Source organism: Scomber japonicus, chromosome 20 (assembly GCF_027409825.1).
Source record: "Scomber japonicus isolate fScoJap1 chromosome 20, fScoJap1.pri, whole genome shotgun sequence".
Lineage (NCBI taxonomy): Eukaryota > Metazoa > Chordata > Actinopteri > Scombriformes > Scombridae > Scomber > Scomber japonicus.
This window is the reverse complement of record NC_070597.1, coordinates 28,890,113-28,904,190: the sequence shown is the minus strand read 5'-3', so window position 1 is coordinate 28,904,190 and position 14,078 is coordinate 28,890,113.

Sequence of the window (14,078 nt, the reverse complement as noted above, 5' to 3'; positions counted from 1 at the left end):
TGTATAAACAGACATGTCCTGTGATTTTCAGCCCACGGTTGGAATAACAGTCGAGAGTATTACTCTCATATAACTAGATTACTTAATTAGTGCTGGGCATAGATTGATTATTTTTCTAATCAAGATTAATCTCACTGCAAGCCTGTAGTTAATCTAGATTAAAATCATTGGTTTGAATTTTGCCAAGGACATTCAAAAAATGTGTTGCCCTAACGAATTTCTCAAATTTTCAGACTTGTTCTTGCCCCCACCGGGTAATTCAACCAGGTATACATCCACGCTAAAACAACAAAGTGAAACTCATAGCTTGCTAACACACAGCAACATTGCACATACCATTTTCTTTTTATAATTGAGATCTCCAAGCTTTTCACAAGCTTCCTCCAGCTCTTCTGGTGTGGTTAATGGCCTTGACAGCTCTGCAATCTCTCTGTCTTGATCTTGCATATCTTTCATAAGGATTTTTGTTATGTTTGTAAGGGACGTTTCCATCTGGTCAAGCCTCATAAAAAGGTACTTAACATACGATGGTGTGGAGGAATCATCTAAAATATACAAACACACAAAATGTCATAAGTCATATTTTGCAATCTTCCATTCTCTTCCATTCCATAAATGGCCAATTAATGTAGAAATTCACATACTTTTCCCACGCCACTGGATATATATCACAATATTGATGTACTGCACAGCCTTATTGGTTACATAACTTACTGTGAAAATTTGGTATGCATTTGATTGTGCTGCTTTTATGTCCCAAATGTTCCCTGATGCCAATGGTAGTGGAAAAGAGCAAAATCAAAAATCCAATTTACTTTCACAGCTTGAAGTTGATGGAGTGCTGCTGTGTAAGGGACCTATATTTAGGCAAAAATACCCAAATAAAAGCTGTGTACAATTGGATAATGCAAGTCAAGTTGAATAATGAATATGGCATACCTTGGCCACTGCTCTGAAACACGGTTGGGGTATCATCCACTGTAGGGATTATTGAGGCCGACACTTTGGGGGGTGGGGGAGAGACCATAATCAATAAATGCCTGATTACACTTGTATTTCTAGATCCAGGTGGAGGTAATTAAAAGATGACAATGTTAGAGTAATTTCAGAATCAGAATAAAGTTATTCACTTTATTAATCCCAATTTACCTGGTGTCTTCTGGTGTTCGGAGAATAATTCCATTGATGGTTGGACTAAAGGACAAGATTACAGAAAGTTAGAGGGTCAAGAGTACGTTCACTTCACTTCCAAAAGTATTTACAGCTGTAACACAAATAGGTACACTTGATATTCTAATAAAAAAAAGGAAGAAACTGAAATGCATATGGACGTTCTAGATCTATTCCTGTCCTTGCTTTGGTTGTAGGCAATTCATATTCACTCTAGACCACCCACTCTGCTGTGCCCTGGCATGAGACAAGACACTTATATTGCCCTCTGTTTCTATGTTTAGAGCAACTGTGACTGTTGGCAACAGCTCCAAGACGATGATTTTTCAAGTGAAGGAAAGTCAATTTTGTTTGACTTAACTAAAGAAATTCCCCTACCTGCTTACAGAAACTGCTTGTATAATATGAATGTATAACATTCTAAATATGTTTTGTCAGAACAAGTGATTACTGTGCCCAGACAATAGAAAGAAAAAGAACATTTTACTTGTCTAATGGGACAATTGGGTCAGAAAGTTAACCCTCTTATTTAGTTTATTTAGGAAAATATTCCATTTGGATTTCAATAAATCAAATGGCTGTAGCTTGGAAGTGGTGAGAGATAAATTCATAGTGTAAATGAGAAAAATACTCATAATGACCTAAAGTTTGTGATGGGAGTAAATTTACTCATCTAATTTGCATATTGTGACATCATCAGACAGCAGCCTTATTGGATTACGTAACTTTCAGTAAAAATGCATTTTGAACATATATACACAATATAAATATATATTTATATTGTCATCTCATCCTCAAAATAAATGAACAGGAGTCTGATGGGAGCAAATTTACTATTCTAATTCGTATATCACCAGGTAAAATTCAGTAAAACTGAATTTTGAACATATTCACACAATAGATTTTTTTCATCCTCTCATCTTCAGAGTAAATGAACAGGAATCTGATGGGAGTAAATTTACTAAGTTAATTTGCATACCACAAGGTGAAATTCAGTAAGACTGAATTTTGAACATATTTTCATAGATTTTGGGGCAGTAATATTATTATAGATCAGTGGATAGTCAGTGGATGCAGCCGCACCAAAGTCAGTCACTCGCGTCTGACGAGAGATCGTCATCAGAGGGCAAATCGTCCCCTTCTGAATCATGATCAGCAAAGATCTGTGTAAGCACCTCATCCACACTGTAAAATCCTCTGGGAATTATGTAGGTTTATTTGAAAAATCGCTATCTATCTCTCTATCTACCTGCTGTCTCTATTTTGCATAAAAACACTCCCACAAATGATGCCAGGATTGAAGCTAAAGGTGTTTGCCAACTAGTGGTACCAAGCAGTAAAAATATAAGGCAGTAGATTTAAAGATATGGCCTGTTTTGTTGAGCAAAGTTGCCTGTCGCAATTGTGCGACTTTGGCGCCTAGGGGGTTAAGTTGTCCAGCCCTGACATTTTAGGCAATAGGCTATATAAAAATAATAATTAATAATAATTAATTATAATCAAACATGATTATAGAGGAAGCCAGAACTTTGCCAGTCCAGCCCTTGTGGTAGCCAGAACCATTTACTTACAGGATGTCATGGTAGGCATCTGTGGCATTGGTGAATCCTTTGAGCTAGTTGCACTTTTTTTTTTTTTTCCGTTTCGCAGGCTCATCTAATTCAGTCTCTAAAAGAGAGATATTCATGAGTCAGGTATGAACATACAGTGGTGTAACTAGTGATAGATATTTTATTTTGGGGTGGGCGCAATCAAGCAATCTTACCAGAATCTTGATACCTCATAGGAGCGACCACCTTCCTGCGTGACACCAGCTCCTGGTCGCTTTCCAGACTTGAAGAAACGATGGCCTCTTTAACTTTACTACGTGCCTCTGCATATGTATCTACAAAATACAAGTGGAGAAGAGCGTTATGATGATGATAGCCAGATGTCATTTTTATATTGAACTACAGAAGTACATTTACACCATGGTCTTTACAAATCTTCTCTTCTGATTGTCTGAGAGCTGTGCAACTAAAAAAAATTAAGGTATATGTCTGCAGCAAAAATGTACCCACTGCTCAAAAATTGGCTACCCAACTTGAGCCATAGCTAAATGTAACCTTTGTTCTTGATTGTATGTATCCTCTGTGCACAATCATGTTTCAGGCATGTAAAACAGATATCTTCCTGATGAAACTACACCAGGCAGCAGAGTCTGTAATGTACTTCCGGCTATGCATTTGCCTCAAATAACTTCATCTGGTAATGTTACATGATTATTTCATGTGGTGGTGAATGTGCAAGTCACAACTTTTCCACCGGAGTGTTTTGGAGTTGTTGGATTGTGTATTTGATGAGGGAAAGGGGATCATACCTTGTTAAATTGAGAAGCTCACATCTCTGCTCCGTGGATCTCAAAAAAACATGCAACTATTTAAAGTCATTAACTCTCAAGACTATAGGGATTATGGTGATAAGCAAATTTGTCAAAATGTAGAACTAGCTGCTTTAGCCTATTGATGTTTCATTCTCCTCCTTAATAACATACTGCTCTTCCTTACATCAAAGTAGAGATGACATTCTTATTAGTTAAAAGTATTAGTCTTTCCCCACAAATATGATATGATTGATTTAGATCAGGGGTGGGCAATCATGTGTGTGATGTTGCTCTACAGTGCCTCCTGGTGGTATTTTGCAAGGTGCTCTTTTATTATGAAAGTCCTTGTTTTTTATTGGTTATCACGGTCATGTGATTAGGGTCTCAGATGAGAGCAGCCATCTTGTTTAGTTTTGTGTGACAATGTGCCACTGGCTTGTAATCCATCGCATCCGTCGCTGTTGAGCCTTGGAGAAGCTTTGTTTGTAAGTTTACATTATATATTATATGTATAGTTCATAGTGTTGAATATTGTGATGGTTTATTTCATATTTTTCAAGATTTATAAGTGAATGCTAAAATTCATATTTTTCTTGTATGTAGCCTATACATATACAAAGTGTTTAGCTATCTGTCACTCCGTGAAGCCACGCACGTAGGGGACAGAATAATGTGCCATGGAGGGAAGCATGAGGGATTTTTTTTAGAGGTTTTTGTTATCTTTAAAGAATGAACACTACAAGACAATACCTTACCTGTGATTTTTAAAATCCGGACACTGTCCCTAGTCCAATTTTCCTTGTCTGGAAGTTCCCTCCTCTTCACTTTGGCTGTAACATTGCGATCAGGTTTTGGCCAGTAACAGTACACACCCTACAGAAAACATAAAAACAATAAGTTATGCATGTAAAGAAGTTAAGTATATTTATAAGAACTTTTCACAGAGAAAATCTGAGTGATTGACATGATTAAATAGTTGAGACTATACAATAGTAACTAGGGCTGTCAAAATTAACGCGTTAACGTGTATTAATCCATCATCATGATTATGGATGATATAGGATGATGAAATACCTTTTGTGTCTTTTCTATCCAGTTGGTGGGAACGGAGTCCACCTGGTTGGCCTGGGTGAAAAGCACAACCGCAAACTGTTTCGTATTCTGGAAGAAGAAAAGTAAAGAAAAGGAAATTATGCCAAATTCAACCCAGACTTGATAATGTATTTTTAATTGAGTCAATTCAGTTCAATGGCTATATTGTACACTTTCTATCACTCACCACTTTAATGTCTTGTGTTTTTTCTTTATTTAACTATGTTGTTTAAAAGGGTGTTTGAGGGAGTGGAGGCAGGTATTGGGTTGCATGGTTTCAGTGAACACAATTTTATTTGCGGGAATGACACTTTTCAGAAAGAATGGAGAATTGTAACCACAATCCTCAAACCATCATTGGCCTCAGTCATAAATGCCTGCCTGCCCAAATGCTTTTCGGATAGTATTTTCATCCGAGTGTGAGTGTCTTTGGCTGTGTAAACACCAATCAACCTTGAGTCACAGGGATGCATGAAGTATGGCTCAAGTCGACTGTAGACACGGCAGAGGAACATCTTTTCCCCAGGCATGGTCTCATCGGATCTCATCTCCAAAACTTCACAGCACTCTACGTCACTAAGAGTGAATAAATTGTTGGGATGTTTAATTTCAATAGACTTTTTTTTTTTGGTTTGTATCCTTTTCACCTTGTCTGCTTCCCCAAGCCGCCTGACAATTTGTGAGAGAGGATTTCGTCCAGAACGAACCAGTCTTTTCATTTGATGCAAGTAATTCTCAAAAGAGAAAGCGCTGCACTCATCAAGGCTGCCATACAGCTTAGCATCAGATGCCAAGTGTACCAAACTGTGCACATTGTACACAAGGAATGCATCCCCATACAATCTCCTTCCCTGGCCAACAAAGTACACCAACATCTCCTCTGCATTGTGGCTGTATTGTTCCGTCAGTCTTGGACAAACAAGGATAGATAATGCCACACTAAAAACCAGGAAGTGCTCGTAGAGCTGCTTGGAAATAATACCCTTAAGCACAATCTTTCCTGTATAGAGGGAAAACTGTCTCAATTCTGTGGCCTTCCATCTGTCAATGTCTTCCAAACCTCTTGGTTTCCTTGCAAACACATTAGGAATGCACTATCTAAGCTCCAGAAGTTTAGAACTGATCTCCTTAACATGCCCAGACGACAATCTGACAGCCTGTGGTCCCCTTACCCACAAAAGGATTAGTTTGCGCATGACCCCAAGACAACACTGGTGCATATAGGGAATTGCTCAACCATATTTGTTGGGAGGTGGCAAAATGGTGACACCACAGATTGCAGGTGATGCTCCTCTTGTGACTGATCTCTGAATGATGCATCAGTTCTCAATGTTAAATTGGTGATTTCAGGATAGATCACCCGATGGCCATCCCACAGTCCTTTTTGTGTACATTTGTCACATCCATAATAACCTGTACATAACTTCACGGACTTCACCATAGCCTTCGCTGGGGCATCACATGTGATACAACGCAGCTTGACTCTAATCAAACCATTGTCTGCTTCGAGTCCATTTTCCAAAATACTGCGAAGGTCACCAACAACATCATCAAGAAAGTCAAGGTTAGTTGGCTTTGACACACCAAAACAGAGAGCCAGTGGGAAAACTGTGGGAGGAGATAAATTCAGTTGGCAAAGAACTGGCCATAGTGTGTCCTTGCTGCTCTTAAAAAGTGGCAAGCCATCAATATTGAGGGAGATGTCAATGAAATCTAATTCAGAGATCACCTGTTGTGGATACATTTTCAAATGTTTCAGGAGCTGATCTTTGCAGCCAAGGTAAACATACTGCATTCCTGATTTCAACCCATATTCCACACTTTCACAGGTGTTGAGCAGTGTTTTTGCAGTCTTTGGCAACTCTGAGTGTCCATGCTCTCTCAAAATCCCTAACAAAGCACTGACTGCATTATGTTTGACCTGATATTCAGTTGCCCACTGTGCAATGGAATGTCTGAGTGGGGTGTCTGTTTCCATATCGCTGTTGTCCGACAGTAAATCTTCTGCACAATTCTGCTCAACAGAAGCATCGCCCCCTGTGGGTTCATGTTGATGTTGATGTGTCAGGGTTGATGTTGTGTCAGTTTTGTCACGTGAACATTTTTCTTCTAATCTCTTTGCCCTTTTCCAGCGAGCTGAATATTTTTTTTGTGACATCGCAACTTAACTGAAACAAAACACACCTAGGAAAAAAATAACAGGAAAACTATTATTTGAGAAGCCCTACCAGTCCTGATGTAATATCCATCTTTTTATCCTGTAAAGAGAGAAGACAAAAGATACAGGTATAAGTACATTATTTGTATCAAGTAAAATGTCAGTGACAATTTTACAGTTGACTGCAATAATTGGCAAAACTTTCTGTCATTTTGACTGACAGGTTCATAAAAATCTACCATAATATATTTTTACCCATCATTTTAAGTTTAATTTTTATGTGATAATAAAGACATTCATTAGCATTCATTCATTTTATTTCATAATCAATCAAACAAGCTTTATTGTGAATTTACAAGAACATGAATGAAAAATGAAAAGCTGATAATGCATCTAAACCCTGCCGTATCACTTACAGTGTGTTCACCATATATGATTAAAGACATAAAGTGCGAGGCAACTTTTGCCTTTTTTTTTACTGGTGTGAGTTTGGCCGCATATGTATTTGTTGTTGTATTCGGGTTACTTGTGTGATCTCTGCTGTTTTTTGTCTTTTTTATTTGTATTTTTAAATCTTTCTAAATATTTCTTCTTTTTAAATCATTTTTATTATCTGTATCTTTAGTTTAATCCTCATTATGCTTTTCTTAACCATTTTGCCTTGTATTGTCAATCACTGTGCAACACTTCAATAAGCTTTCATGTTTTTGAAATGTGCTATAAATAAAGAGGTTTGGATTGGATTGGAATCACTACTCGCATTACTAGCGCACCTACCGCCAAGTGGGAGCATATGGGAGAGTCTGCCTATCATGACGGCTGGCTTGTCCTCCAGCTAACAACATACTAGGGATGGTAATTGATAAGATTTTATAGATTATTCTTATCGATTCCTGTGGATATTCTGTGTAAAAAGGTAGGCCAATAAAATCAAAAAGCAGAATTGATAATGGTATTCAGATCGATAAAATCTTATCAATTATCATCCCTACTCACTCAGGACAGATCTGCGGGTGCAGTGTTAGTAAAATGAGTGGTCTACAGGTGGAGCCACAGATTACTCATTCCCCACCTTGTTTGATTGAGAGTGTTGCGGGATGATTTCTCATGAATGAACAGCCAATATGAAAAAAAAAAACATTCAGCTCATATCCATAGTAATTACACCAAGTTAAGCTATGGTTATCAGTAATAAACCTGCCTTTACGCTTTCAAGCTTTATTCCTTCAGCTATGAGTTCTGTTGTAGCCTATGTTTGTGCTCTATAGATTTACAAACTACAAAGATGCAGGTGTTAAGCCCAAAGCAAAGTCTCAAGAGCCCCCCCCCCCACCGGATATAATATAATATAATACAGTATAATATTACATATTATTTGTATATTTATTATAGCTTTCTGGTCTGTGCCTTAGTGGGAAGCTCTGTTTTTATGTTGTTGTTGTTTTTTTTTTACCTTAATTACCTTATTAAATGAAAAGCTCTGGAGTATTAACTACATGACTTGTTACAAGTGAGAATGGAGGCCCTCTACCTTCCACCTCGCATCTCATGGTTTAAAACCAACCATGCAACATCAGTGTAACATTAGTAACGTTATTCGGCAGCCGCCCTGGTGCCTCAGCTCTCCTGTCTGCATACCGCGACACAAACGCGCTGCCTAATACCTTGTTTATGACAGCTACGACTACCAAATATATACGTTGTAACATCGTTGTAACAACTCTGCTAGCAGCTCACCCCCAGGTCCGGGCACATGCTAGGGGTGAGCTGCGTTCCAGCTTTCAGAAAGAAAGCCTAAAAACGACATATCTTTTCACTCTGCGTCTTGTATATAAGAAAAGTCTATCTTAATTAGGAACTTCGTCCATTAACGTATCAATTCAAGATGTGTATACTTACCGTGAACCACTTCACCACACGATGACCTCCGTTTGGGCGCGGATGATAAGCTCCCGCTAGCTTCGGGGTCAGACCACGCCTCCTCAGTTGACTATTGGTGCAAGTCTTAAATTTGAATTTTTCGAAGGCCACCAGCTGTCGTTCGGTCTCTGCGGCACCTGCAGGGTTGCCAAGTTCGCAGCAGTGGAGCCTTTCATGTCCATGGGTGCGATGAGGGACAGTCACAGACATATCCCACACCTCACTGACACTACCACACGTGCAAAACGTAAACCATAGGGTTCTTCTATATTTCAATGTGTGTGTTTATTTTTTGTTTACTTTGTTTTTAAAAACTTATTTATTATCTGCTGTTTTAAAACTTGTCTATTGTAAATTTCTTTCTTTCTTCTTTTTTTAAATAGAATAAAATACAATATCCCTAAAATATCCTTGGAATGTTTACAAGCAAAACATTATTTCTTTGTTTACATCAATTAAAAAAACATTCAGTAATCACATTTTGTGATCTCACGTATCAATAACATCCAGAAAACATTTTCAAAATACTATCATGTGCATATTCAAATCATTACAGAAAAAGTCCAAATAAAACCCTTCTTGGCCCTCTCTGTGAATCTTGGGCCCGCGCATGTGAGGAAAAAGCTGACAGGAGACTTTGGGATAGGCATGGAAGACATCTGCCCTCTCTAAATAAGTTCGATGTTAAAAGAAATACATGGGTATGGTAAATTAAGGTTAGGTGGTTTCAGTTTTGGGGGAAAGGTTGGTGTTTGGGGTCACATCGATGAGGCAAGGCGGTGTCCTGAGCAAAGCTCTGAACAAAGAACTCACTGAGGAGAGCATTCTCCACATCAGATAAGAAAATCCCATGTGAATATGCCCAGCTGTATATAAGGCATGCCACAGAGCGAAGAAGTCAGTCGTACAGTGTTAAGTGATAAAGTCCTGTTATTCTGTGTGTACAAATCTGATTTTGTGTAACTGCAAAGTGGAATACAATTATACTGCATCAAACTCCAACTCTCTCCAGTGCTTGATTTGAGGTCTCCAGTTTATTTCTTGTTGGTGTACCGAGAGACTGAAACTTTGAAACTTGAACTAGACCTCCGGCCCAGGCCGGGATTCAGGATTCATCACAGCAAGCAGCAGCTGTAAAATGGCGGACCCTCCCAGAGCGCTCCACGAAAATGATGTGTCGCCTCCCGGGTAAAATGTGAGAGGGAGACGGCTGCGAGATTTGAGACTTTTTTTCCAAAGTCAGATCTGAAATAGATTATACCAATGTCCTTTGTTTTGCTTTGTTTTCTGCATATTCTTAATTTATCATCATATAACATTGTAAGAATGTTTTATAAATAACATAATATAATCCGAGGCCTTAACAACATACTAAAAACGTTTTCTGAATGTTGCTTTGAGAATGTTCCTTTGTTGTTTTCTTGTAACGTAAAGGAAATGTTGTATAGAAGAACATTCAATAATCCCCATAACCTGAAGTATCAACAACATCCTCAAAACATTTTTAGAATATTATTTTGAAAATGTTCTTTGTGTGACATCATATAATATTGTTGGAACATTTTATTGATAACATTCTGTAATCTGTTACCTACACTTTGTTCCTAAAATATCCTCAGAATGCCATAGATAAAATGTTCTTCCTATGTTTCTAAATGACAATCAATAACGTTGTGAAAACACTTGTGAAGAATGTTCCTTCCTAATTTTTGTAGAACATTGTAAGAATGTTTTATGAATAACATATTGCAATCAGAGGCCCTAATAACATACTGAAAATGTTTTTCAAATGTTTTTTTGACAATGTCTTTCCTTTGTTATTTTGGAACATTGTGATAATGTTTTATAGGGGAACATTTAATAATTGTTTACCTCACAAACATCCCCCAAACATCCTTAAAATGTTACATCTAAAACATTCTATCTTTGTTAACATTTAACAATACAGGAGCATTATTTGAAATAATAAACATCATTATGATGTTCTTTGAACATTAGATAAAAACATTTTCTATAAAACATAAACAGAACCTGTAGGGAATGTTAGCCAATGGTGTGGGAACGTTCCCTGCTAGCTGGGATGCACCGGCCCACAGAGCTCCGCTGCAGCCTGCAGACACAGCAGAGGCCCATTGGCTTGCCTGTCTAAAGAATACCTGGCCCAGTGGCCCTATGATAGGCTCCAGAGGCCCATGAGTCCCACCCACGCTGGTTCTTGAGCCCCCCCCCCCGTCCAATCACCTTTGATGACAAGCAATCAGATGAGAGCTAGTGAGAGATACTACTACAACAAAATGGACAATGCGGCTAAAAAGCGAAAAGGCGGAGCAGAAAAACGAAGAAAAGCTCTAGCAACCGACGCTGCTACGAGCAAAAACATTTCAGAAATGTTTGCTGCGGGGGCCAGCGTGGCCGGAGCGGCTTCAGGAGTGGGTCCCTCTCAGCAGCAGGTGTCGGACAGTGAGTCAAATGAGGCTCCCGCTGCCATGCTGGTGCAGGAGCAGGAGGTTGAGGAAGACTCTCCACCATGTGGAAGTGGTGATACAGTCTTAAGCAGGTGTGATCCTGCCAGCATGGTGTGGATAAACACTCATTAAATGTTCAGAACGGTTATTTAACTGTCTATGAACTTTACTTAACATAATAAACAGCAAACTCTGCATAGTGTGGTGTGTTACAACTAGGCCTAAATCTAGTTATCTAAAGTATTGGAAAACAATCATATTCATATACTATCCTGATTCATTGATTATTTGATTTTATTAACCACTATTTCACCAAAGGATGACACATAATTACAAATCTGCAAGCTTACAACTCACATGTCGCAATGTCATGTGGTTTGAGCATGTAGCATGGAGCTTCCTCCAAGCATATGCTTGGAGGAAGGACATGAAACAGAAAAACATTGCAGAGTCTTTTCAATGACAGATATGCATTTATTTGTAAAGCATTATTTATTTCTAACTGTTATAATCTATTTTACCAGATCACACTCCCATGACACCTACATGATAATCTCAACCCCAGTTTTGTGATGAACTAGATGTGGTCTGCCACTTCGTGGCTGAGTGTCTGTTGTTCTTAAACATCCACTTGTTAATAATACCATTTACAGTTGACAGTGAAGTTGATGTTTTATTGTTTTTATTATGTTTTATTGTTTTTATTACTAATATTATATGCAAACTTTGAGTGCCACTGGACGGCTGCCTGGATGAATACATGATTTATTTCCAGTGTTCAAAAGTCACCCTGATCATATTCTGGTTTTGATAATTGCACTAACACTAACTAAATAACTTTTACTTTTGCAGTATTAAGTTCATCTTAATGGTCAGTATCAAGTGTGACAGGAGATGTAAGCAGACAGACACACACAGAGCACAAGGCCGTAGCAACATGCACTACACTACAGCCCTTTACACACATACACTGTGCTAACACACACACACACACACACACACACACACACACCCACCCCTGCCTGCATTTGAGCATTATAGTAAGAGTGTCAATATATTGTTGTTATATAAGTACGGGGGCTGTGCTCCGGACTCACTTGAAGGACAGTGGAAGTTGATAAGACAGCAGCTAGCTAGTGGATTTTCTTGCAAAAAGAGAGATAAGAGACTGAAAGAAGTGGATTGTATTTGGTCTTGGCTCAAGGAGCAAGGTCACATGCCTAGGGAGTTAGAGAAGACGCCATTGTTGTCATATCTGGCTAGGACAGAGAGGACTCTGCTAGCGGAAGTGAATGAGCACAGGACGAAGCAGCCAGGCAAGTTTGGGGTTAAAAAGAAGTGGGAGAGAGAGTTACAGGAGAAAGAAGATAAGCGAGCAGTAGTTCATAGTATGACTCTTGCCTGCATGGCAGTGAATAATTATTTGAACAGAGAAAAAATAAACACTCCGACTCAGACTGTGACTAAAAGTGACCCACCAGAAGACGCAGTAGCAAAACCACTGTACCCAGACTTGACCCCACTTACCACAGTTGTGACAATCTCGACCCCTTCTCCTCCGCCTAAATATACAGAAAAATCTCAGAGCGTCATACAGGCCCCATAAATGCATATCTGTCATTGAAAAGACTCTGCAATGTTTTTCTGTTTCATGTAAAGCACATTGAGTTGCCATTGTGCCTTGCCTTCAGAGTCATCAAGGAGCTTTCTCAGGTGAGCATGTCTGTAAATCATTATGCATGAAGGTCTGTAATCTCTGCGTGATGATTGGTCGTCTGTAATCTCTGCGTGATGATTGGTTCCTGCAGATTTTGGGCGAGTCGGACACGTCGCTGCTGCTCAGCCTGAAGCACCCGCAGACGTCAGTGAGGGTCTCGGCGGTGGATCAGCTGATGAGCATCATCGCCTCAGGACAGGTAACACACCACCACACCTCATCATATCTGATTAACAGGAGGAAGATCATTAATGTAGCTTTTAATTAAAGTTAGTTAATAATAATATTTACAGCAACGACTTCAATAGTTACATCATTTAGTCATTTTAACCCTCCTGTTGTGCTCAGGTCAAGGAAGGAAGGAAGGAAGGAAGGAAGTGAGAAAAAAGGAAATGAGGAAGGAAGTAAGGAGAGGAAAAAAGGAATGAGGGAGGAAGGAAGGAAGGAAGGTAGGAAGGAAGGAGGAAAAGAGGAAGGAAGTAAGGAGAGGAAAGAAGGAAGGAGGAAAAGAGGAAGGAAGGAAGGAGAGAAGGACGGAAGGAAGGATAGACGGAAGAAAGGAAGGAGGAAAAGAGGAAGGAAGTGAGGAACAGTCAAAAGAGATGGGGTTAAATTGACCCGGGAGGACGACAGGAGGGTTAAATTAATAGATTATATCACTGTGTCATTTTCACATCATTTATATGATATATATATATAGAATAAATGTCATAAAATATAAAATCATCCCTTTATAGTTTATATTCCATATCTTTATAATGTGTGTTTGTAGCAGCAGAGTTTGGACGAAGTGTTCCTGAAGGAAGCCGTCAGCGAGCGGCTGAAGGACGATTCGCCGTCCGTCGTCGCTCTCAAAGTGCTCGAGGTGAGTGATGTCACACGGCGGCGTTACCATGGCGACGGGCTGAATGATTATTGATTGGTGGACTCATCGGTGGCTCTGTTTGTGGTGTTTTAGGCTCTGTGTGACGAGCTGGACGCTGAAGACGTCGTTTCATCTTTACTGTCACTGCTGCACAGAACTGATCTGTCCCACGCTGAGCAGTGGTCAGTGAAGTACACACGCACACACACACACATATATATATACACACACACATATATACACATACACACACATACACACACACACACGCGTATATATACACACACACACACACACACACACACACATATACACACACAAACACACAC